This window comes from Paramisgurnus dabryanus, chromosome 4, assembly GCF_030506205.2.
Source record: "Paramisgurnus dabryanus chromosome 4, PD_genome_1.1, whole genome shotgun sequence".
In the NCBI taxonomy this organism is placed as follows: Eukaryota; Metazoa; Chordata; class Actinopteri; order Cypriniformes; family Cobitidae; genus Paramisgurnus; species Paramisgurnus dabryanus.
The window spans coordinates 46,595,399-46,617,731 of NC_133340.1; the positions used below are offsets into that span (position 1 = coordinate 46,595,399).

At 40.2% G+C, this 22,333-nt stretch overlaps 1 protein-coding gene across 4 annotated transcripts in view; it reads left to right on the top strand.

Annotated features, from left to right (window-relative positions):
* bnc2 (basonuclin zinc finger protein 2) overlaps positions 1-22,333 on the top strand; it is a 437,581-nt gene that overhangs the window by 207,034 nt on the left and 208,214 nt on the right. The window contains exon 1 of one of the 4 annotated variants that reach the window (XM_065254837.2): positions 21,939-22,053. The exons of the other annotated variants lie outside the window; for them this stretch is intronic. The gene's annotated coding sequence lies outside the window, so the exon portion shown is untranslated. Of the gene's footprint in view, positions 1-21,938; positions 22,054-22,333 lie in introns of those variants that run through there. 4 annotated transcript variants of the gene reach the window in all.

Genomic DNA, 22,333 nt, shown 5'->3' on the forward strand with positions numbered 1-22,333 from the left:
GCGATTGTCACGCGAATCTCGTCGTTAGTAGTAAAGCGGCATCACCTGCTCTCAGAACCGGCTGCCTGTTGCCACTTCTGAAAGCAGCTGATGGTGATTTACTACTTACTAATCAATGAACCGGCTTTACTGAAGAGATGCATGAGACAATCGAATGCGAATTATCAGCAGTCCTAACTTTTAAATTACATTATGGAGCCAGAGAAAACTGAAATGATATATTGTAAACAATTATGCAACGCTAACGTTTTTGACAACTAGATGCTAAAGTGTTGTTTTGTAACGTTAACGTCTTTGGTAGCCACCGGTTTTGATAGAATATCTGTTGGAAATCAGACGTTGTTTGTATTCTTAAGTTACAGACACAAGCCCTTTTGGTTTATTGAGTTAAACATGGTAAGGTTAAAATCTCTTAGTCTCTGTGTCTATTGGTTTACTAACCTAACATTTAGTGTCCAGAAACTAACACTTAGTGTAATTCCATGGGTAACTTTATTTCAACTGCGCATTTCACTCATAAAATAACAGGCCTATCAGAAGAGAGGCTCATGAATATTATTTATTACATGCCAAAACGACCTGTTTTTAGCAGAGCTCCTGAAAGAGGAGCTGTAAAAAATATATAGAGATTGTTTTTGGTACATAAACAGCAAATATATATTCTTAAGGACATCATTACCTAAAATAAAACTCTAGAAAGCCTAAAAATATGTGACCTTTAAAGAGACTCCGTGTGTTTGACTGCTGCCAGTCTGCAGATTTGAGCCGAGGGCTCTGTGTCGACGTGGGACTGTGTCACTACGTGTTGGAAGTCCACGGCCGAGTGTTCTCTAGAAGTCCGTCCTAGTGAGGATGACTAGCAGTTTGTGTGTGTATCTACGTTCTCTCCAGCCGCCAAAGCCTCATAGAGCCAAAGCTTGATGTCCGCTTACCTCTGGGTCGGTGAGTCATATCTGTTCCAGCTAACAGTGTACTTACCCTACATACTCACCTGTACGCCTAAAGCCAAGAGCCCAGTGTACTTTCCCTGCATACTTACCTGTACGCCCAAAGCCAAGAGCCCAGTGTATTTTCCCTGCATACTCAGCTGTATACCTAAACAATAATAGATCACAGAATTAAAAAAATTACATTTCCCTTACATTATACTTCCAAATGCGCATTAATTTTTGCCATATAATATTCATTTTGTTGACTAGTTGTATACACTGATTCAAAAAAACCTTAATGGCATTAATTAAAACACTTACTTTGTCATATTAAGAACGCTGTAATTGCACTGTAATTGAAGGTGATCAGCTGTAAAATGTTTCAGTCCTGCTCGATTTTCATCCACTCAGAGTAAATAAATGGAACGTTTTTCATAAGATCCCCTGGGGTCAGTGTGTTAGCATGACAGAAGCTTGATGCTGTTATGTGAGGACAAGCAACAGCTGGCATTTTTCCTTCACCCGAGTACCTTGTAAATTATTCAATTTTGATGGCTTACGTTTCTTCCACGCCACAGAAAACCACCACAGGTTTATCAATGTCATCAAATTATTATTTTGTTTGTAAGTAGATCACAAAGTACAAAGTAGATGAGGAAAACAAGGATTCTGTGTGTATTCATAACACCACCATTGTTGTTTACAATAAATGGTGGTCTGTGATTCATTGAGAGGATTTATAGGGCCCTATAATTTCAGCAATCACGGAATCGCGGACAGAATCGCGGAATTGGCTAATTAACACGGAATCTAGCATTAACGTGGAATTTTGCATATTTTGAATACAATTCTGTCTTTGTGTGTCTGTGGGAATTGCAGACCGGGGGAAGCAAATCTGGGCGACACATCCCCTTCCGTCATTTCAAACCCCCTCCAAAACACTGAAACGATGGCGAAGCGGCTCTCCACGACTCTACGTGACTTTTAAGTGACCGGAGAACTGTTATTTTGTAAGTTTTGTCAACATTCCATTGACTGGGAGCGCGAAGATACATGCACTCTCTCATCCACGTCTCTCTCGCTGCACATCTCTCACGTGCACGTGCTATCACATCTGTCTGAAGTCCGAACACAAATCCTTATGTATTTGTTCAGTTTTATGCGTTTCAAGCGAGTTGAGGCAAACTATCCTTGCGTTTAAAATATAATCATCTGCATCAAGACGGCTCTTTGTCTCTATTTCGCTCGCACGTGCAGAGAGCTGCGCATTCATGCTGTCTGAAGTCAGATTAGTAAGTAATTATCCTGTGTATGTTTGTAAAGTTATATGCATTTCAAGCGACTGTGTTTAAAATATGTATCGCGTTGCGCTGGACCGATGTGTTTTAGGCACTTCTGAAGGCACCACTGCTTTGACACGCGTAGCCTTGTGCAACAACACTAAACAATGCATTGAATTGAGTAAAATGTTTATGTGTGTGTGCGTTTCAAACAGGGAATGTAAAAAAATGTTACCTCAATAAATTTAAGGTCATTCCTATTGTATTTGTGTTCATTTTAATCATTAACATTAAAGGCACACTCTTTTCATGTCTAAAATAACAGGAAAGGGTAAAAAAAATTATTGCCAAATATTAAAACGGACAAAACGGAATTTGCAAAAATTAAAACGGACAAAACGGAATTTGGGAAAAAATAAAATGGAATTTGGGAAAAAATAAAACGGATTTTATAGGGCCGTAGACTTATTGCATTCTACTGAGAATGAAGACTGGCGTTTGTTGATATTGAGTTAGAGGGAGGGAAGAGCCCAACAGAGCCTCCAGGACAGAGTGACGAAGTGTAGCCGGAGGAGCGGGGCGAAGACTGACCAAGGCGGAGCCAGAGGGATGAGGAAGCCTGGTGGTGCTGGTAGGGGGATGGGCCATGGCGGAGGTGAAGGGAGTCTTGACCCGAGGTGTAGCTGATGGGTTCGGAGAACTGAGGCGTAGTCAGGGTCTCGGAGGATGCAGGTGGAGACATGGGAATTTCCAGCTGGTAGATGGTTACGCCCCAGTTCATCCGCCGCTGCATTGCCGAGAGGAGGAGGGAATCTGGGTGGGACCAACGGAAACAAAGGACAGCTGGATGGAACCAGCGAGGACTGCCAACAACAAAAGTTATTATCAAAACAATCAAATAAATGTCCAGATGTCATTAATGGCTCACCCTCAGCGGCAGGAGTGGTGGCGGGGCTTTCCTCTAAGGACCTCGTACTCCACCAAGACTTCCACAGTGACAAACAGTGTAACTGGCTCACACACTTGGTCAGACAGTTTAAGAAACTGCGACTCTGGGGTGACGTTGGGCACAGCGGCAGTTTTGTGCTCCCTGTGATGGGCGTTGGCTCTGCGTAGGAGGGTGACGGCTGGATGATCTCTGGCTCGGAAAAGGGGCTGGCAAGTCCTCAATGGTGTATGGCGATCCACAGGATACCAGCACCCACTCCACAAATGCGGGGAAGCTCCCTCGAGGACCCTCCCCAGACAACTGCGCATGTGTAAGGCCAGGTCATCTTGCGGTCAGCACGGAGAAATGTGCATAGGCAGTAGTCCGGGAAGTGGGGGGGCCAGGAATCTACAGTCTTCTAGGTGTTCCTTGAGGGAGCGATCTCCTTGCTCCAGGCACAGAAGGCGAACAGAAGGGATATCCATATAAGTGAGACGAAGCTGGTTTAGCTGGTGCTGCTGCTGGTTTAGCTGGTGCTAATACTGGTGCTGATTTTGGTTTCGCTGGTGTTCACTAGCAAACCAGCACCAAAACACAACATATGCTGGTCTTGCTGGTATGCTGGTAATACCAGCTGGTAATACACATGAAAATTTAATGACGATGATGCAGACACAGCATACACAAGGTAACATTAACAAGAAACAACAGAGACTGAACTTAGGCAGGGGTTTAACTACACAGAAGAACAAAGGTGGAAACACTAATGATAACAGTGATTACAATCAACAGGTGCAAACAATAAAACATGAGGGCAAACTAAGACAACTAAGGATATCTGTTACAGTGACATCCTTTAAGTAGCTGATGTTTTCATATTTAAAGAATTTCCGACTTATGATTCAAACGTGAGTTCTGAGCAGTGATACGCCTTTGTTTTCATATTGAATTAATTTCCTACTGATGATTCAAACGCAAGTTTTGAGCAGAGATGCACCTGTGTTTTAATATTTAATGAATTTCCTACTGACGATTCAAATGTAAGTTTTGTATAATACATCTGATTGATCCTTCATTTCACGGGAAACAGCCTTCATCCCATAATATCTAAGTCGTGGAGCACAAAGTTTTCTGTAAAAAATAAAAATTTTAGCAATTTACATCTATGGGTAGATGACTTTTTCAAATTCAGGCATGCCCAATTCGAATTATACTGCTGATATTACCTGTTCCCTTACGAGAGAACTCAACACTAAACATAAAATGACACTTTGGGAATGCCACCAGTGTTCGCACATCTGAATAATTTATGAAACTAGTCCGTCTTATAGGAGACAAGAGATGATGTCACAAGTGTGACAGATACCGGAAGCTATAAAAGGGAAGAAGTGCAAACAGCGCATGTCAGCTAGCGCTCTGTGGGAAAGATGTGTTTGTCTTTTAAGTTCTCCAAGTTCTTAGATAGCTTAAAAAAGTTTTAGCAACCAGGTAAAGATGGGAGGTCTAAACTCTAAAACTTCATAAAAGTGTGGTGGGAAGACCACCATGCCGCATCACACACATCTTGCATAGATACCCCCGACAAGAGGGCCTGAGATGAAGCCATACTCCTAATTGCATGTGCCCTAACTAGCAGAGGTGAAAGCATACCATACACCTCATAAGCTAACGAAATTGCCTCTATTATCTATTTACTAATGGATTGAATAAAGGCTTGACGTCCTGATCTGATTTTTTCCACAAAGAAGACCTTTTAACTCAATCCCGCCAACCTTTTTTTTTTTAAGTTGCCCGCAACATTGATTTTTCACAGCATAAAAGTTTCACAGCATGCCTTCCAGGAAAATTTTCATCAAAAAAATATATAAACATACAAATATATCAAATGAAAGAACAGATCATCTGCTTTCAATCAAACAAACAAAACAGGAAAAAGTGTTTCATCCTATCTATATTTTTTCTTTACTTATAAACTCTAAATGGGTATTTTTCATAAAAAATAAATGTTTTTTTTGTAAAAGGCTGAAATAATTTAATTTTTGTAAAGGAATTTTGTTAGAGATCAGATTCAGAACGATTATCAAAACATACACAGAGTTTAAAATTAGTAAATAATTTTTTTGTCTTTAGTTTTTTTAAATAAATTGAGTAAGTGTGCCATCTAGTGGATAATTGCAATATTGCAGATTAACATAAAAACTCAACAGGGACATGTTTTTTTCATGCAAATGTTTTCTCTTAATTGACGAGAGAACTCATCAATGGCAGGGAAAGAGTTAAAGGTCCCATTCTTTCTGTGTTTTTGAAGCTTTAATTGTGATTACAGTGCACAATATAACATGTGTTCATGTTTCACGTGTAAAAAGCGGTATTTTTCAGACAATTTACTTATATGTATACCGCTGTCTTCACGGTCCCAAAAACGGCGGATGTCTTCCTTGTTCTATGAAGTCCCTCTTTCAGAAATATGTAACGAGTTCGGGTTGTGTAGTTTGTTTAGTGTGCTGTGATTCGACAGCAGCTTAGGCTATGTCCACACGAAGCCAGTGCATTCCCTATCCGATAATTTTTTTCCCTTGCTTTAAAAAACTAATCTGTAAACATGAAACCACTGAAACCGACTGAAAGTGGTGTAGTATATATGCCGGACCAGTATGGGGCGCTGTAATTCTGCCACATATATACACTATACACGGAGAAGAAGACTTTGACCATGCGCATAAACAACGTATGGTGTTGTCCATTATCGCTTGTTGGTCACCACAATTGCATAGAAGCAATAGATTTTGGTGTAATAAAGCTAGTAGGCTGTAGTAGCTTCTGTAGCACGAACACAATCACGTAGTCCGCCGTTATTGTTTTTGCTGTTACGTGGGACGCTTCCGACACGTGATGTGATGATGTTTTCGCTTCACAAAATATACGGATTGGCTGTACAGACGAAACCGCAAGGGTGTCGGTTTCAGATTTATCCACTTTAGGACCCGGTTTCAAAAAATAGCGGATTAAGTCTCCCAAAACGCCGGATCCGTGTGGATGAAACGCCAATACGATAACAAATTTATACGTATACAGTGATACGCGTCTCCGTGTGGACAGCCCCTTAGCTTTGCAGAGCCATTTGAGCCAAAGCTAGCAACTGATGTATTCCTGTGGGCAGAGTTTACTCAAAAACTGTTTTATTGACGTCATTCAATCGAGAAGTAGAGGGCTGTAGTCCAAACTGGCCATTGGATGTAGGCTTTGAAAGGGGACTTTCTGTTAAAAAAAAATATTGCCTGATTATCAATATATTGGTGTTATTTATGCTCTAACAGCAAAATTACACACTAACTAAAGTTTGAAAAATGGGATCAGGAAGAATGTGACCTTTAATATATTTCTACAAAGCCCTAACTGGACATAACAGGTAAAGTCTTTCATGGTCGGCTGACTCATGAGGAGAAGGATGGAAGACCTGTAGAACTAAGCTCCTAGCTGGACAGGTACCAACCTTAGGAACAAGGGCATAGGATTGATTCTGGCATTGGTGGGGACATAAATATGAATCCATATTTGCTTTATAACACTGAAGAATATGCAATTAATATTTCATTCATAATTTAATTTTGCCAAAAATAAAATTCCAGTGTTGAAGTAGGTGTATGTATATCATGGTGTTTCTTGAACAACTTTTATGAACATTTCTGTTGTTAACATTAAATCTTCTTTTACTTCATTAACAGACAGTTAATCAGTGTGAAAAAATGTAAGTTTAAAATGCAACCTGACATTATGTCTACATCTGTGCAAGTAATGAACACAGTGCAGTAATGTAAAGTATTCAACAATCATGACATTAATTCATGCTTCTACCATGTTGGGGTAATTTTCTTTCGTGCATACGTCATCAAGCCTGGTTTATTAACTGACCATTACATTCGCAAGTCGTAAGCATATTAAAACAATTTACTATTAACTAAGAATAACAGTCAACTTTATAATTGTTAATATTCTGAAACAAGACAAGCTTGATGAAGTATACAGCCTTGATATGCGACCTCCGGAGGCTGCAGCCTTCAAATTGAGGCACAGCCACTGACTTGAATCATTATGTGACACAACTTGTTACCTATTTTGTGCATTAAAGCAACACTATGTAGTTTTTTTTACCTTTAAATAATGTTATTTCAGTGATAGAACAACTTTTAACTGGTCAAATTGTACTGTTGCTGCAACCTGAGCAGCCTCCTAGCTGCTACAAGCACACTCTGAAAATGAACCGCTTTAGAAAACTGATCCACCACAGTCATAATAACAGTGTTTTCATCAGAAGCCGGTGACAAAATCAATGGCTATATTCGACCAGGGAGATGGCATGGGCAAAGGTTTTAGTAGACCAATGGGTGGCTGGTGAGATGTTTTATTACGCGCACACACCTGACAGCATAAAACAAACTGTCTGATGTCTGGACCCATGGTGGGCCATCATAATTGTTGACGGATGGTAGCCAATGATCTCTGAACTCCGGGGTGGCAGACAAACTTGGACTCGTAACCCCACCGGATAACCTCAGAGTGAAGGGCTTCGGGAACCCATAGGCGACCTGCCGGACATCCCTCTGGAACATCCACTCCTTGACCGGTCTCACTCACCCATTGTTCGATTCCCCTAGACGAGGGCACCCACCACCCTCCCCTCAGGAAATTTGGTTTCGGTCCGCTCGGTTTGGGGATCATCGAACACACGTGAGAGAGCATCAGGTTTGATATTCTTAGAACCAGGCCGGTACGAGAGAGTGAAGTTAAAACTATCAAAGAAGAGAGCCCAGCAAGCCTGCCTAGATGTTAACCTCCTGGCTGAATGGACATATTCCAAATTCTTATGATCTGTCCAGATCAGGAAGAGCTCCGAGGTCCCCTCCAACCAGTGAAGCCGCTCACCCAAAGTGAGTCTAACCGCCAGCAGCTCCCGGTTGCCTTTGTCGTAATTACTTTCTGCTGGGTTTACAGGATGGGAGAAAAAAGCACACGGCTGCACTTTCCAATCTATGTGTGAATGTTATGATAGAACGGCACCTACCCCAACATCCGAAGCATCTACCTCCACTATAAATTGAATAGCCGGATCTGGAATAGAAAGAACAGGAGCAGAGCTGATTTTTTTATGGAATTCCCACTTCTCCGCCTTAACGAATAATTGATTCTCCAAAAGCCATTGTAGCACTCGCCGAATGTGCTGGGTGTGTACCTGCATAGAGGGAGAGAAGATGAGGATATCATTAACTCCACCAGCATTTTTCATGATTTTCACAAAAGTTTAATGCCTTCCAGAAAATGCTTCTTTTAAAATATATAAACATACAATATATGTGATAAAAAAACAGACCCTCTGCTTTCAAACAAAAAATCAGTTTCATCCTACCTTCATGTGTTCCATTTTTATCACCTCTCAAATATGTGTAGGTTTCATCAAAAACACAAAATTTTGAGCATAAAGCTGAGATAATTCCATTTTTGTGAAGTACTTTTGATAGAGATAAGATGCAGAGCGATCGTTAAAACATACAAGGACATACAGCTGTTTGCCCTAGGGCAATTCTTCCGTTTTTTTATAAGTTGCGGAAGAGCGCCACCTGGTGGATAATACCGGTATTGCAGATTGACGAGATATCTCGTCAATGGCGGGGAAAGAGTTAAGGTAAACAAAGACAGATTTGTTAATCATGTCTCCCAGCACATCATTAACCATAGCCTGTAAGACAAAAGGCGCGTTTGAGAGGCCGAAAAGTAGAACAGAATAGTCAAAATGCCCAGAGGGTGCATTAAATCTGTCTTCCACCCATCCCCCTCTATAATACGCAAAAAGTGGTAAACATTGTGAAGGTCTAATTTTGTAAAGACTCGAGCTCCCTTTAAGAGTTCAAAGGCTGTAGACATTAAAGGCATCATTTAAACCTCTGTAATCAATGCAAGGACGCAGGGAGCCAGCCGTCTTTCTTTTTAACAAAAAAAACTCTGCCCCAGCTGGGGAGGTAGAGCAATGGATGAGACTGGCACTAATCGCATCATTACAAGATTGACTTCATGGTAAAATGACATTATTGTGCCAATCAACGTGAGGGTTGTGCTGCCCAGCCATGCATGCCCCAAAATGAGAGGGGAGAGGGAAGAATGCAGGCTGTACATTCTCAAAGCGCAGGATGACCGACAGCTGGGTGCGTGAACCAAGGGAGAGTTCATGAGAGGATGTGCCCACCGGGACTCCCAGATTCACAGACAGGCAACGCCTTTTAGCGGATAGTCTACCGCAACATGACCAGATTTCCCACAGTACAAGCACAGTCCATTCTATAGTCAATGTTGTCTCTCCTTATGGGTGAGGCGAAGACAACCCAGCTGCATGGGTTTACCCTCAGCAGACGTGGAGGAAAGCATTGTCATGGGTGAGGAGTCGTTGGCCGTGTCATCCAGCAAAACACGGTGGCATAATGATTGGTGGTGACGATAAAGAAGCATGCGAGACTCGATTTTGAGAGCAAGCTCAATCATCTCGTCCAGTGAAGATGGAAGGTCATGGGTAGCAATCTCATCCTGAATCCTGACACAAAGTCCGTCCAAAAACTGTACTCTCAGGGCTGCGTCATTCCAGGCACATGAAGCTGCCAGTGTCCTAAATTCAATAGAGTAGTCCATGACAGATCGTCCTCTCTGAGACAAACAGACTAAATGCGAAGCTGCCACATCTTCCTGCAGTGATCGATCAAGGGGTTGAACATCTCCTTTTTAAACTTATCAAAACTCTGGCAACAAGGTAGCCTAGAAATCTAGACGCACCCTAGCGGCCGCAAAATATATTTGCTGCCAGGGTTTAGTCTAGGCACTCACAATACACTTAACAGCTCCAAAAACCAAAATTTGGTCAGGCCAATCACATCGTGTGTAGCGTCTGTGGGGCGGGCTTAACATGATGACGACAGAGCTGCAACGGTTCCTACTTGAAAACAAAGAATGGCTGCTGCTGCTGGCGAACAGCTTTCTTTTGAAGCGGCTTTGGCCGCGACTCTGGAAGACTTAGACTTATGTTTTTCTTTGAGAGAAGAGCAAATAACCCTACTGAAGTCCTTTTTAAGCAAGAAAGATGTGTTTGGAGTTTTGCCGACTGGTTACGGTAACTACTTCACCTTCTTCGTTGCTCTGATTGGTCATAGCGCCATCCTATTGCGTGCAGAGGCATTTTGAGGGACAACCTTATATCCCGCCCCTTGCATTGAGCCATTTGTGTGAAGAGTTGCCAGACCTTACATCTTAATGTAGGTCTGGATAACCAGGCTAGCAACAAGGAGCAGCGCGCCCCAAACCGCTGTTCCGCAATCTCTCGCTCCACCTGTCAGCAGTGTGATGATAAAAGCCACCTTGGTGTTCTCAGCGGCATATCTGCAAAGCTGCAGAGCGAAGATCAATGAGCACTATGACAGAAGAGATTGACAGCAATTTGCATCACCATCATATGTGGGTGGATTGACAGTGTGAAGTTCACATTTGAGGGTAGATGGAGCTTCTCTTGACAAAAGGGACTGCCTAACCTCTCCAAACTCGACATTGACTTGCTCCAGATGTGTGCTGAGTTCGGTGAGTTGGGATGAGAGATACCAGACGTCCAATTAGGTGGATGATAGCTGGTTGGCATGTTGTCCCAACAACGCTCCCTGCTGTGCCAAGGCAGTAGCCACAGGAACTGCGCTCGCTGAATCCATATTGCCGTGTTCATACTGTTAAGGATCAGACAGTCAGGGACTTAAATGTGAGCAGATGATTTATTAATACATTTCAATAATAAACACAGAACCACAGGGCAATGCCTGGGAGAAATCTTCAGGTGTGAAAGAGCTAATGAGTTAACAAGGTGGGAGGGATTGCAAAGTGCAGGCGTGCACGTGCAGAACTGTCAAACAAACAGAAAGTAAACAAACACAGAAGCAGCCGATCAGACCTAAGTCATGACACCCCGGAGCAAACTCCAAACAAGATGGGGAGAAAGAAAGTGCATGTAAATTGCCTACCTCCTCAGAGAGGTAATGGCGAGCAAAAATGTTATCTTAAAGGATTCATATTTGTCTGAAGCTGACTTAAATGCCCTTTAAATAGATATTGGTGAAAGGCTGAAATAAATGAAATTCCAAAATCTGAAGCCACCGGGCAGTTTACTGGATCGATATGTCTATCACTACAGCAAAGAGTGAAAACCCTCCATTTAATGTTTAAAGTTTCCTGGTAGACGGAGCTTGAGAGAATGGTCTCAGAATGGTCTCTACAACACCTGTATACAAGGGGCTACCAGAATCAGACTGATCCCTTTGAGAAAACCATAACTGTCAGGTGGATGTCTTTCAGGATCAAACAGGTCTACCTCTGCTGGACTGTTTCTCTCCCAAATTTGCTTCACCACCTCTGGGTGGAGTCTCCCTTTCCTGGGTCTCAACCCCTGTCTCGACAGGATGTCTGCTCCCACATTTTGATCACTAGGGAAAAATGGCTCATGGGCCTAGAAAAGGATCTGAAATTTTTTATATTACCCTAAGGGAAAACCTTTGCTTTAGAGCCACCACTGCAGCGTTCCCCAGACCAAAGGGAACTATGTTGGATGCTGCTGCCATTAGACCCAATACTCTCTAAAAAAGTTTTACATTGTAGACCAGACCTAGCATTTTCCTGTATGCAGTTGCCTGGATAGATTGGACTTGCACAGGAGACAGATGTGCCTGCATTGATAACAAGTCCTATACTACTCCCAGAAAAATCTTATTTTGCCTAGGAACCAGGCTGCTCATTTTGGCATTCAACCAAAGCCTCAGACATTTCAATGGCCAAGGACGAGATCTCAATATCAAATTGGCAACACGTAGGATTGTGCTAATACTAACGTAGGATTGTGCTAATACTAGCCAATCATCTATGTAATCTAGAATGTGGATCCCCTGAAGTCTAGGTGGAGCAAGGGTTGTAACCATACAGTTTGTACAAGTGCAAGGGCAGAGCACTAGGCCACATAGAAGTACTCAATACTGACACACTTTGCAAAAAATGAGCCTGAGATACTGAGATAAAGGTGGAGATATGGAAGTAAGTGTCCTCAGACCTGTTGTGCCAAACTAGTCCTCAAATCTGGTACTGGCCACAATAATAATAACACTCAGCGATCTGAACCTAAGAGAACAGTTTAAATGTCTAAGTTTTAAACCCCACCATCCTTCTTAGAAAATATAAAATACCAGTTGTAGAACCCAGACTGGCTCTCTTGGAGAGGAGAACATACTGTATGTCCCCTTTCTCCAGCGGATATAACACATTTTACTCTAACACCCATCTACTTGTGTGGGGTCCAGTTTGGTGGATAATATCCCTCTGAATCTTAGAGGACGAGAATCAAAATGAATTCTGTCACCTCGCTCTATCTTGTGTAACAACCATTGTGTTACGTTTAGCAGATTTGTGACAAAACTGCACTTATGCAAACAAAGGTTAACTTGGGGTCTGAGGTGTGTGAGTTTTGATGCCATGAAGCAACTACATGGCAGAAGACGGTCAAACTAATTTAACTACTCCTTTTTAAAAAAAAAACTGATTTCTAGTTCTACAACATCTCTGGGTAGAAACATATAAACGCAAAGGACTTGGCATTGAGTTCATGCTTTATCTCTGGATAAAAGTCAAAGCTGAGTTGGAAAAAATTGTTCTTAAGCCTAATCTTATGAAAGTACACCTTAATAATGTGTATTGCCATTGCGTGTTTCTTTGACGAGAATCATATGATACGTAAACAAGAGGTAAATATAAGGCGTGAACTTGAGAACAATTTTTATTTGCGTGTGCACAATGTATTTTGCATTTGATTGAGAAAATACTTCGATTCACGCATTTACATGCATACTTTTCAAGTGATGATCAGATCACAGATCGGACTATACCATCCCTTTCAGTACTTTGAAAATTTGCATTTGATCGAGCTCAGTCTTATTGATTAAGGTGTTTACAAGAAGGCTTTTCAATATGACTGAGTCATCAGTACGATTACAAACAGATTATTTGGTTGCAGTCAGGCCCGGGGTGGGTAATCGGGAGAATTCCCGGTGGGCATCTTCACTTTTGGGCCGGTCGAGTTTTTTTTTTTTTTTACATTTGTCACGTTAGTGAGTCTATCTTCTCTTAAATGAAACTTCACACGTTTCGCATTGACACTGCAGCGCGCAGCCTCTGCATGGGTTGTACCATGTGAGGGAGTTTTCCCCTCCCCTCCCATAGAGTTGGTTCGGTCCATAGCACGTCCAAGAAAATTTTTCTCCGGTAGGCTGGGCCGGCCCTACCGTAACAATATGCCTGAGAGGAGCAGGGCGTAAAAAACAGGTTGAAGAAAAAATCTATTGGAGGAGGATGCTGCCAAATGTGCCAAACTTACAGGTTTATTTTCAAGAGGACAAACAAAAGTGACAACAGGTAACTTAAAGAGAAATAAGCCTAGTAATGATTAGCATTAGCTAATTAGTTATTAACTAACTAGTTATTATTGGGCTAATACCATTGTCAAACTATTTACAAGCCAAAATTTTTTTGTTTGTTAAAATATTACCCTTTTGTGTATACATGGCGATTCATAGACTTTGCAAATATTATGCAAGCAGCTTCTGAGCAGTCCCCTGCTGAAAATGAGGAGGCCATAAGTAAACAATATGAATTAAAGTTATTTAACCCTCAGGTTGTGTTCAGAACCCTATAACACCTCTTGTTTTCCCAGTCAAAAATGACCAGCCTAAAAAAGCTTTTAAATCACTTGTTATGCTATTTAACCAATGTTGTATTCAATATTTTTGTCAAATTGTTTTCTTTTTTAATTAGGACTTTTATATTTCTATTTGCATTAATCATCGGCCTCATAGCATTAGCAATGCTAATAATTTATCAACCTTTCCTTGTGGAATACACTCTAAAAAGGGCTGGGTTATTTATATATTTTATATATTGGACAGAACACGCTGCTGGGTTAAAATTGACCCAGTGCTAGGTTGTTTTAACCCACCTGTTGCGTTATTATAATCCATGGTTGCATAACAACAACCCAACATTGGGTTATTTTTAACCCAGCATGGAGTAATTTTTAACCCAGCACGTGTTCTGTCCAATATTTACCCATTATGGGTAAAAAGTAACCCAGCCTTTTTTAGAGTGTAGAGGAATATTTTTGTTAACTTCTTATCTTAAGTGAAATATTATTTAACTTTAACCTTATTTGTTGAACCATGATATTAATAAAAACTATAGTAAGACCTGAACAGTTGCTTTATTTATCCAATTTGAAAAAAGTGCTAATTTGGAATAACACCATGGAAAAAGTGGGCCGGTCTTGGGCCTGAAACTCCCGGGCTGAAAAGTGGCCCCACTCTGGCCCTGGTTGCAGTAGCTAATGTTCCTGGGTAGAAACTGATAAACTGGCGCATTCTAAATCGTCATAAATGGTTTCCATATCAATTTCCTGATGACCATTAGGGACAACATGTATTGTGTCCTCCGAACCCGGGGGAACTGAAAAAATCCCCCCCAGGGGTGCTCTTTAAAGCTCTACTCACTGTCAGGACTAATTTAAAGCTGCCTTCTTATTACATTCCTCATATCTGCGGATCTTTTGCCCATTTAACGCTCCATTATCGCTCCTCAAACATTGTCACAGCCCTCTCAAACCGAATGTGCTTAATATGCCCTCTCAAACCTTATATGCTATGTTCACACTTACCTTTTATACCTTCCGGTTCCACCATCACTCGTATCGTCATCACTTCACATTTTTATAACGGCTTTGCATGGTTAAATCATTTTCCACTTGAAATGGCTAAAATTGTTCCTGATAGGAGAGGCACTGCATAGATTAGAGGGCGTGTGGTACAAGGCAGAGGATTGTTAACACGTAACATGTTATTTGGAATATCAAAGGAACATATTATTCAAAAATATTGTTTGCCAAGCCATGTTATTTTTTATTTTTCTGTAGGAAATAAAAGAGGAGTCATGCAAATGTTCCAACACTTCTTGTAAATCTTTAGTTTTTGTCCTCCGGTTTTTTTTAATGTACTATGATTGTGTTTCATACCCCAAATTTTCTGCTGCAATGTCCGTGGTGCTGAACAAAGCTCCCGCTGCACCACATCCCAAAGATGCTCTATTGGGTTGAGATCTGGTGACCGTGTGGGCCATTTTAGTACAGTGAACTCATTGTCATGTTCAAGAAACCAATTTGAAATGATTCAAGCTTTGTGACATGGTGCATTATCCTGCTGGAAGTAGCCATCAGAGGATGGGTACATGGTGGTCATAAAGGGATGGACATGGTCAGAAACAATGCTCCGGTAGGCCGTGGTATTTAAACAATGCCCAATTGGCACTAAGGGGCCTAAAGAAAACATGCACCACACCATTACACCACCACCAGCCTGCACAGTGGTAACACGGCATGATGAATCCATGTTCTCATTCTGTTTACGCCAAATTCTGTCTCTACCATCTGAATGTCTCAACAGAAATCAAGACTCATCAGACCAGGCAACATTATTCCAGTCTTCAACTGTCCAATTTTGGTGTGCTCGTGCAAATTGTACCCTCTTTTTTCTATTTGTAGTGGAGATGAGTGGTACCTGGTGGGGTCTTCTGCTGTTGTAGCCCATCCGCCTCAAGGTTCTGCGTGTTGTGGCTTCAAAAATGCTTTGCTCCATACCTCGGTTGTAATGAGTGGTTATTTCAGTCAAAGTTGCTCTTCTATCAGCTTGAATCAGTCGGCCCATTCTCCTCTGACCTCTAGCATCAACAAGGCATTTTCGCCCACAGGACTGCCGCAAACTGGATGTTTTCCCTTTTCACACTATTCTTTGTAAACCCTAGAAATGGTTGCGCGTGAAAATCTCAGTAACTGAGCAGATTGTGAAATACTCACACTGGCCCGTCTGGCACCAACAACCATGCCACGCTCAAAATTGCTTAAATCCCCTTTCTTTCCCATTCTGACATTCAGTTTGGAGTTCAGGAGATTGTCTTGACCAGGGCCGGGTTTCCCAAAAGCATCGTAAGGCTAAGTAGATCGTTAAAACGATCGTACGAATCATCTTAGAATTACGGGCCATTTCCCAAAAGCTTCGTAACTTAAGTAGCACTTGAAAATCATCGTAGATCTACGAGTGGTCTGGAGTAATCGTTAATTCTTAAGTGCATCGTAAGACAACAGAGTTACAAGGACACCTGCAGGACAACCAGCAAATTGCACTCCTGCAATGACGATAATGTAATGTTTTAAATGTAGGCTATATTTATTTATTGGGTTCTTCTTTGTTTATTTTATATTAAATATATAATATAATATATTAAAAATTCAAATGAGAAATCAAATTTAAAAGACTTAACATAAATTAATAAAGAAGAAAAACTTATTTGTTACAAGTTAGCAAAAGTTTTTTTTTTGTATTTTGGTAAAAGTTGGTACTAGCAAATTGATTAATGGTTCCTACCGATTGCTGCTATAGTTCATCTAAAAATTTTTTAAGGGAAATGACATCTAATTAAAGAAACCAAATAAATATTTACAGCACAATGCAATAATCCATAATAATAAATAAATATAGATAATAAAAACCATTAATAATAATAATAATAATAATAATCTAAACTATAATATAACATGCAGAAGGCATTTCGCGGTGGGTCGAGTCCTAACTAAATACGGAAAAGAATATTTCATTATGCACAAATTATTAAAACATTTCATAAAACAAGTCATTGAACAATTATGAATAATAATATAAAAAATATTAGTGCACATCGGCTAAAGATCATTATCCTAAACAAGCTTCTGCTACAAATTTGAGTCATTCTATTGGTGACATTTCAGCACTTGACAAACGGATAGCGACTCGTAAGTAGCACTTAAAACCCAGCTGCTAACGATCGTTACACGTGCATCTTTGGGAAACGCACGTAAATGAACAACGAATGTTCGTTAAGTAGCTCGTAGAAAGCGCTCTTAAGTGCTAAGTTCAATCGTTATCGGGAAACCCAGCCCAGGACCACACCCCTAAATGCATTGAAGCAACTGCCATGTGATTGGTTGATTAGATAATTGCATTAATGAGAAATTGAACAGGTGTTCCTAAGCTTACACTAGCCTGTAAGAACTGAATACGTATATTCTACATACATTTGCAAGAACAGTAGGGTTTTTTCTTAGTTACAGTATATATACACTATGGGGCGGTTTCACGGACAAGGCTTATGCTAGTCCCAGACTAAAATGCAAGTTTTAGCCCCTTAATTTATAAACAGCTTGCAATGAATCATCTTAACATATCAGTCCCATTGTTTTGTCTCAAAATGCACACCAATAATGTTTTTTGTAAGGTATGTTTGTAAAAACTACTTAAATGCCCTAACAAAACTAAGGCCTAGTCCTGGATTAATCTAAACCCTGTCTGGGAAACCGCCCCATTAAGTATTTGTCTGGTATTACTCAGTACTTATCTAGAGTTACAAAATAACTCTGGTACAGTAATGATTTTAATTACCATGTACATACTCAAAAGTAAGTAGCACACATTTGTCTGTAAGTACAACATATTTACCATACAGTTTATGAACCTGGTAAGTGTACGTACTCTATAACAAAGTGCTTCCGGCTGGATAGTAGTCCCGGCTTAAGGGCAAGGACTGGAACTAACCATTTATATAAGTTGCTGCCTTTATAGAGTTGAAGTATACATGGCACCTTATACACATCTCTGTAGTTGATTCAGAAGGTTGTGGTGTTATTGACAGAGCATTTTCTTAAGTAGGTCCACTGAGAATCTTTTTACTGTTCTTATCTTTCTCGTTTTCTTTTCTTTTTCGTGTTTTGTTTCTCTTTCTCTCAGCTTTAAACATAAGATGGTTACAACGTAAATATAGATGGACGATTGCTATATCAATGGCATTGAGATCATGAGTGGTTTTTAAGTTCAGGGAACCTTTACTTTCTCTCTTTGTCTACCATACACAAGAAGGTTGTTTAAACATGGTGTCATATGATTTCTTGCCTATCGCTTCTTCCAACAAAACAGAACAGTGACAGTTCTATCCTGCTGCCATCTGATCGACTTGAAGTCACATGAAGAGCTAGAAACAAGCACAGTTCCTATGCTCATCCTCAACACTGTATTCAGTTACCTTCTTATTTACTGGGCATTCCTTCTCTCTAGGGAAAAGAGTGTTCAATTCAAGAAATAACCTACTTTTTTAAATTTTAAATGATTAATAAATCTTTAATTACCTGCCCTATTTTAGAAAATATTTAATCTTTTGAAACATAATGCAGTTATCTCAGTAAGATTTGTTTTTAATTATTACTCAATTTGTATTATATAAATTTTAAAAAATCTAAGCAGTGATCCTGTATATTAATAAAATGAAATTTTTGTCTTTACAATTATATGACAATAGAAATATAAAGATAAGAAATCAAAATAAGAGACAGAATCCAATATCGTTCTATCGTTCAAACGTAAAGCCTTTATTTATAATGTAGAAAATAAAATGGCATAATTTTCCAAGTTCCTGCAGTAAAATAAACATCCTCATGTGATCTCATGAATAATTAAGGCTCACTTTGTCACATTCTCTTGCTTGGCAGAGTGAATGTTTTTTTCTTTGTTGCTTAACAGAATATTGCATTCTAAGTTACATATATTGTTAATTTTGGTATTTGATTTCCTAAAAACACTAAATGAGACACCTGGAAATACGTGAGGCATAAAGGCACCCAGCAAGGTATCTGCAAACGTGATATAGCCCAGACTAACACTCATAAACACGCACTGACATGGGTCACTATTAAAAAGTCAATGCCCTCTGTGCTGCCGCAGTGCCACAGCCCCAGGACTCCCAGCATGCTCTTCTCTCTTTTACTCTAATGAGTTGCAACATAGATAATGTGGCTGATGATCTTTCATTGATTTGGCTATCACTTGCTTGTCTGGTAATTGATCCGTAGCTGAGCCTCTAGTTAATTATATCAGCTTCGACATGGCCCTAGTCTGGGGGGAATTTGAAGGCTTGCAGAATAATAGTTTTAATAAAGGAGTCCATTACTGTGGCTCATGCTGCTGATGCCACCAATAGTAACTAAGCTCACCCTAGATAAAAAAGGACTGGACAAACTGAACAACAAGCCAGGCATTGAGGCAACAAGAGGGGAAATTGCAGCATTCTCTCACATATAGCAACTGTTAATGGGGAGGTCAAAAGCTGAGCTGCCAGCTTGACACTCAGCAGCACTGGAAAAATCAAAAGTCCAGCACATTTTAGAGACAGAGAGAAAAAGAAATTAAGAGGGGGAGAGACAAACAGTAGATTGCCACAGGGATAATGTATTTTTGTAGGCTAACCCAGAAGTTAGCCGGACAAAAAAAGTTCCCTTGCAAAAAAGCCTATTCATTTTCCCATGGAATTTTGGATTATCGCAAAAAAAAAGAAGCTCTGTGTTTAACAAAAGTTTATGACACTTCCACATTTTGTCCAACAAGTTAGTCTTCACAGATGAAACTTTATTTTTTTATTAAAATGTGGATTTTTATATTTCTAATTAATGCATTTACACTTCATAATTCATAAAATGTTGTTGCTTATTTTTTGTGATAATTCAGAAGTCTATGGGGAATTTTTTTTGGGGGGCAGGTAACCAGTATCCCGCTAACTTCCATGTTGACTACAATAATATGTCATCCCTGCAGCACTCTATAGACATACGGTTTATGCGACTGTAAGCTGAAAGATTTTATAGTCAAGGCTTAATGAAGAATCAATAGACATTACATTAAGAATTATAATGTTTCAAAATATATATTTTTTTTAAACAAGGTGTCTGCCACATTTTTATGTATTAATGACAGTGTTGTTTTCAGAATCAATCTGGGTAAGAAAGAGAGTTGAAATGGTGGGGACAAATCTGTGACAGTTGGCTCTCAGAATTTCTCCCATTAGTGTCCATTTGCCAGTAATGATGTGCGGTCTTCACTAGCTTTGGTTACTGCGGAAGGCACTTTCTCTCTCTCTCTCTTTCTCTCTCTCTCTCTCTCTCTCTATAGAGAGAGAGAGAGAAAGAGAGAGAGAGAGAGAGAGAGAGAGAGAAATGGTCAAAAGACAAAACCAAATGGCATATTAAGTTCTCATTGTGTCGGTCACACATCAATTTCATTTTCATTCAATCTAAAAGAAAGAAGAAAGTAAGACTAGATTTGATCAGAGAAAATGCTGTGGAGATTACTCAGGTAAAGGTTAGTAAGACCTGTCATTAGTTCTGTATAGAGAAGCTTTTAAAAGACAGTAACAGCTGTCTTCCTCAAATTGCAACAAAATTTCAAGTGGCTTTCTACATACGTGAAGCCATTTAATGTAGCGAAAGAAAGAAAAGTTAATTCCCTTTCTTTCTGTTTCATAGCAGGAAGATCACAGTGACATCTTATTCAGACACACTCACAGTTTCAAAGACTATCATTTCAACAGCTGATGTGAGGGGAAGTTGTGTACAAAAAATGCAAAGACAAAATAACAAAATCTACAGAACAATAGCATTATTACACAATTTATCTCTTATATAAAATGTGTTGGCACATACAGTGAGGGAGAGGGATGTTTGCCACTTGTAAGTGCATATGTTAGGGGTTTCTTTCTTTTCCCCACCTTTGTGAGACTGTCTGCTGCAGGGACCAATTTGGCAAAAATGGAGCCTCTTTCTCATTTTTTTCTTAATTAAAATCTGAAAGCATCCACTCGAGGTTTCCCTGTGTGTGTGTGTGTGTGTGTGTGTGTGTTTGCGAGTGGGAGAGAGTATGTATGATTATGTGCTCTGCCGCACTTCTCCAAAAGACGGTGTGTGTCTGTGTGTGTGTGCTCACATCGGGAGGTGGGGGGTGGACTGATTACGTAGAACCATTAGCTAGAGCTGTTTAATACAGGGGAAGAAAAACAGACAAAGGAATCAGACTTAGTAATAAAATCAAATGGTTGTGTGCCCACTTTAAAATACCTGGCCCACTGTAGTTTTAAAACACTTTCTGGATTTAATCTCGCCGTTGTGAATGTAGTTACTGAGGCACAATGTAAAAACAAAATGCAATAAAAATGTTTTTTTTTTTTAACTGTTTTCTATGGTTTTCCAAATTACAGAAAAGCAGGATCAGATATGATAAAAATAAAAGAAAATTATGGAACTTGAAGGCTTTGAGTTTTCTTCTTGTTAAGTATTGAGGTTATTATAGTAGTTGGAACTTGTCCAGTGGTATTGACAAATACATTATTTGCTTGGAATAGTTGTGTGGAGAGGGCAGTTTGTATGTGTGTGTGCGTTATAGAGTGGCTCAATCCCACTGAGGTCTGGAGTGGAGAATCATCAGGCATGGAGAGCTGGTAATAAGACAGGGACAACCCGGCTTTCTCTTCCTGCTCTCTCTCTCTCTCTCTCTCTCTCTCTCTCTCTCTCTCTCTCTCTCTCTCTCTCTCTCTCTCTCTCTCTCTCTCTCTCAGTGGGAAAGCAGATCAGTGGAGGAGAGAGAGTCGTGTCATTGAGTGCCAGCAAGAGGAGCAGTTAACTCAGACGCGTTGCGGCCCGACACACATGCTCTGCACACATATGCACTCATGGCTGCCTGCACATGCACACACTGACAGAGTGCAAGCTGAGCAAAGTGTTGTTAGTGTGGAGTAAGAGGACAGGCAGCTCTAAGGTAAAACGGGGCCAGAAGAAGAGAGTGGTACAGAGAAAGAGAGGAAAGTAGAAGAAGAGACACAGAGAGAGAGGAGGGGCCACTTTGGAACTGACACACTCCAACACCTGATCTCCACACAGCTGGGAGGAAAACCATGCTGGACACTACTGGTGAGAGAGGACACTTTTTGGAAGATGGGAGAAAAAAGATTTTCTTTTTCCTTTGTTTTTAAATTGGAGTTACTTTGCAGTTTTTTCTTTTAGATTAAACATTACAAAAATAACCATCAAAGTTATAGTTAAGTTATAGATTTGTAAGTGTACCTACAGTATGCAAGGAGTGAAGTTTTCGTGAGATTAGGAATCATCTTAACGTGTGCGGGTTGTTGAGGTGTGTAAGAGGTTGAAAGGCCAGGCTACGGGTGAGTGAGTTTGTTTGATGATTGATTTC